Source organism: Labrus mixtus, chromosome 12, assembly GCF_963584025.1.
Source record: "Labrus mixtus chromosome 12, fLabMix1.1, whole genome shotgun sequence".
Classification (NCBI taxonomy): domain Eukaryota; kingdom Metazoa; phylum Chordata; class Actinopteri; order Labriformes; family Labridae; genus Labrus; species Labrus mixtus.
This window is the reverse complement of record NC_083623.1, coordinates 13,477,843-13,483,039: the sequence shown is the minus strand read 5'-3', so window position 1 is coordinate 13,483,039 and position 5,197 is coordinate 13,477,843.

Genomic DNA, 5,197 nt, shown 5'->3' with positions numbered 1-5,197 from the left:
GATGTTTCTGTTTTCTTCACCATTCTACTGTAATTTAATCCCAAGTGTGAAATGATGCACATTTATTCTGCTTCTGTGGCAAACTAACCCATAAAAAGGTAAGCAGTAGTATTTTGTCTTCATATAGGAGATAGCAAGAATTCATGAGGGGAAATAATGTGCTTACAAAGATGTTATCGTAGAGGGGAAAAAAAAGCCTGCGACTGAGTGCAGAATTTACATTTAATCTGATGTACTCTACAATGGTTGCAACTGATTGTTTGGCTCTCGAGGGGCTCTGCTTCCGCCGTGGCAGCAGGTTTATGTTTTTTTTAACACAGGAGGAAGAATTCCTTTCGTTCCTTCCTGTTGCTGTGTGACTTGCCTTCTGAGACTTTTTTTTTTCCACATCAGAAAAAGAAAAACCTGACATGAAAGCCACCATTTCTTCCAAAGGGGGGAAATATACACAACCAGATGTTTCCCTCCTGCGAAAAAAAAACACCTTGAAGTCTAGAATTTGATGCACTGACAGCTTTGACAGCAGAGGCCCAGCGGATGTACAGAGCAGTACAGAGTGATCTCTCCACAGCAGTGAACTGTGGTTTCCTATTGCACTGCATGAATGAAATGATCATCATTTACGTGCAGACAAGTCATTTGATGTACCTGCAGTGCGCATGACAAAAAAAAAATACTCAACAGGATTACAGAATAAAGCTTTTTGTTATCCTATAATTTTGCTGCTGACAACAAGCCCCATAAAACACAAAACACTCAAACATTGTGTCAACAGTTTTCTAATACCTTCACACTTCATCAAGCCTCCACCCTGTTCGCTTCTGAAAATGACCTACATCTAAAAAGCAAGCCAAAATGTTACTGATTCATTTTCATCATTAAAACATTTCCTACAACATCCTGGCACTGCAGTTATTTGTAAATGTTACCTACAAAGCATTAACAGTATATTTGTTGGGGACTATTTTCAGCTGTGGATTCATATAAATGTGTTTTTCGTGAGTTTGCATTAACGAGATGTTTTTGGAATTATTCTCATTTCAATCATCATTCTCATATCAATTTCATTAAGATCTTTTGGATTTGTTGAAAAAAATAAACACATTTGCCTCTTATGCATTGCTAAATTAAATTAAACAATTGCAATGTTCCAAATGAATGTCAACAGAAAAAAAAACACTTAAAACACAATATAAAAAAAACAAATACATCAATGCATAGGTCAATTTCTTGTAGTTCACCTTGAATCATTACTTTTCCCTCACGCCGATAAACTTCATTAATTACTAGTCAGGGCTCTGCACTTATTTTGCCACTTATTTGGCTCGCCTCTCAGGCTCATAAGATAAGGATCGGCTGCCTCCGCTGCATACACTATTCAAGGCCAGGAAAATACTGTTACTGATTGATTTAGATAACTTCAATACATACATGTTTTGCTTTCATTAACATGTTACTTCCTATGCTATAAGAAAGCAGATATTTCCATTAATCTAAGATAAGGTGTAAAGCAATCTTTTCAGTACAGAAGCAAAGAGATCATTTAAATCAATGAAGTGAAATTAGAATCTATGATTATGGAAAATGTGTTGTTAAAAGGAAAAACTGGGCAAAACAAGCAAAGGCATATTGTTCCCTTCTGGAAAAGTATTTTACTGTAAATGTCTTAGATCTCTATGCAAAATACTCTAAATTCTAAACCAACAAGGTAGAGCGATAAGGCAAACTAATTTTGAGGTTTACTGTCCCAAATAAAAAGGTAAAAGCCTTTATTATATCATGTTTATTTATTTTTTATCTTAACTGTTAAAACTATTGGTTTTTACAACTATTTTAATACATTTCAGTCTTCATCTTATACACCTGATTTATCTACATTTTACTGGTTATTGTTTATACGTTAATGTCCTTTAATCAATCATGTGTTTCTCCTTTATTCTGACGTTGCTGTGTGTCTTTAAATTGTGTCTGTAACTGACTTGATATAATTGTAAATGAGCATTCCCCCTCAAGGATCGCTCTAATATAAATAAAGGTTCTTTGATTGATTTATTTAGGTGTTTTCATGGGTGATTTATTAGATTAAATTTGTGCGTAGCATAAGAACAGAAATGTATCCAGCTCAGCATGAATACATTTTCCACAGAATTTCAAATATTCTCTGGAATACTTGAGAATATTGGAAAACATGACCACAGAGTATTTATGTGTTATTTGAAAATTCCTATATTATATGTTTCCATCCAAATGTAGCCCACAGTTTATTCTAACAAAACATTCAGAAAACCTGGTGACAATCCCCTGTTGGAGAGTAAACATCACATTCTAATGTAACCTAACAGTACTGACAGTGAATATTGTTACCAGACTGGATTCAAGCACAATCACACAGTTTTATCCAGTCAGGCTCTGCTCTCCTGACTTCTCTCTGTAAATCACTCCAGGACTTTCTCACTCTCTTTGTGATGAATCCTGCTGAGCTCAGTGTGAGAGGATTGATAGCCTGAGGTTTCTTTGGACATCAGGGGGAGCAGATCATTTGTGTCTCAGGCAGCAGATCACTGTTCTGTCTCTTATTTATTCACTACCAGCTGTTCATTCGGGTTCAGCCTCTTTACTATTCAGTCTTAATCTAAGCTAATCAGAACAGTGTTAACACCTGTGTTAATTCATTATTGGTTACACCTGTGTTCAGCCTTCATAAGCACTGCTGATTGTTACCAGCTTGGCCTGCTCTTTAATGTTTGACTATTTTCACAGGATGGCTGTGGAAGTCAGTCCTGATAAATTGTTTTCAAGTCTCCTCACATTTGGTGGTTTTATTGCTGAACGTTTCTCTCTTTTGCATCATTCTGTGAGAAAGCTTACAATCTTCTGAACAATCTATCAGGGTCACCTTCTTTCTATTTCTATCAGTTTTTATTCTACATCTTGCACCAAATCATACCCATGTTTCTTACATGCTCTGCTCTGCATCATATTGCCTGCATGTTGCCTGCATGTGGATTTACATTTTATAGCCTCAGACTGCAGGGAACCCGATATTCAACATAAGCGTCTGAGCTGCATTGCACACGTGTGCTTGGATATCAGCATATTGCTTCAGCTATGGGCCATTACCCGTTGTATTTGTGTGTGATTACGGTGCAAATGAATGTCAGTAAGGAGCCTATCAGCACATGTGTGATCTTATTTAACCACTTCAATCAACACCAAAATCTTTATTTAGATTATGCAGGACACAATTGCTGCAAAATGCATCCTTTATCTTTACAGGGATGTTAGATTGTAGTCCCTGGGTTCAGCTAGGGGTCACTGTGTTAAATAACTTCACTGAAAACAACAAAAGATAAGGAAAAATAGCGATACATTGCTTTAACCCCTCTGTTGAGCTTGTTGTTTGTTCTGATTCCAGTGTTTAAGCTAAGCTAATTGTCCTGTACCTCTAGCAGCAATTTAGCCCATGTGTTTGAGTGGGATCAATCTTATCTGTATGTTCTCATCTTAGAAAGTGTGCACGATATTCTTCAAAGTGTTCCTTGAAGGGATCAATTTATTCATTGACTGAATCTCAAAGAACCTCAGAGGGCTCCCTCTTTCTGATGTTACAACAGCGATGTGTCCTAGTCATCTGAGTTTGACAGAAAGGTTGCTGGGTTTTTACAGGCTACCGCAAAAGTAAATGGGTGCCACAATGGGGGACTCTCATTTTAAAACAAAAAGACCCAAACTAATACTGTCTATGTTTCCATTTATTGACGTGAATGTAAAAAAAGACATGGAAAAAAAACTGCATTATGAGACCAATTCATAACAACACTGTAAAGTTAGAGAGTCGGTAGAGGATATTTCACACACACACACACACACACACACACACACACACACACACACACACACACACACACACACACACACACACACACACACACACACACACGAAACCCGGCCACAAAACAATTCTGCTCCCTCTGTATGTGCGAGGTAGCCACTTTTCTCACCTCTCCAGTCGTGTTGGGCTTTGTGGTCTCAGGTGCTGACATCTCCACTGCTAACAACCCAAGATAAGGCAGAATAGAAATACATTCTTCAACATCCTTTGTTTGCACCTGTAACACTTACCAGAACCCGTTCTCCTTCAATAAGGAATCCTTCATTGAAGGCAGGCAGTTGACTATTAAGTACATTAAGCACATAGCTATATTAGTATTACACTAGCTTCATGTTGTTTCTGAGCACCATTCAGGCAAATGAAGTTCCATGTTCGCCTGTATTTACATGTGAAGTATTGGCAAAGTTTAGGAGTGTATGTAAAGGAAAGACCTCAAATAAATGAAGAAGGATTGAAACTATATCTCGATGTGTCTCCTGCTTGGTACTTACTTTCCTCATGTGCTTTGACTGTGACAGGATACATTCCTGTTTCCAAAGAGGCCACAAGACTTACAGAGACTGTCATCATGTCATATTTCATCTTGTTCATGTGTGAGGTTTCCTTTGAGATATCCTTCATGTTTCTTGTCACAGATGTTGACTTCTTTTTCCCCAAACTATTGCAGTGGGCCCCGAGTGTGACTTAAGCTGGCCACACACCAAACTATTTTCAAATCTTTACAGAAGACCACAGACATAAGAACAGTTTCAACCAATTCATTAAAATCTTCAAACACACACCAGACAACAAGACCCGGAGACCACACACCTGCAGTTTGTAGACACAAGATCTCACAGAAGCTCGTGTGATCAAACGTGACTTCAGGCGAAAAAACAAATATGGAGGACGATTGATGTCGTAAGCTGCTCTCTTGCTGTGTGTTCTGTTTGGTAGTACAAAGCAAAAAACGAGAAAAACAATATGAAGGTTAACCTGACTGAGAAGATGGAGTATGTCCGGCTTTATTTAATTTGCAGCGCAAGCTGAGGGTGAGTTGGCAATGTTGTCAAAATATGCAACATTCGGTTGGTGACGCTTGCAAGTCTGAACGCTCTCATTGGCTGTTGTAGGTATTCAGTTGGAGGCACCTGTTTGATATTTATGATTCCAGAACCGACTCAATGGGGAGCAGTGAAATAATTGTAGTGACACAACACACTTTAGGTAATTTGGACAAATCTGTTGGGAAAAGCTGCGAATCGATCCCCCCCCCCCCCCCACACAACTTGCTAACGTGCTGGCTTTATTTATTCACTCATTATC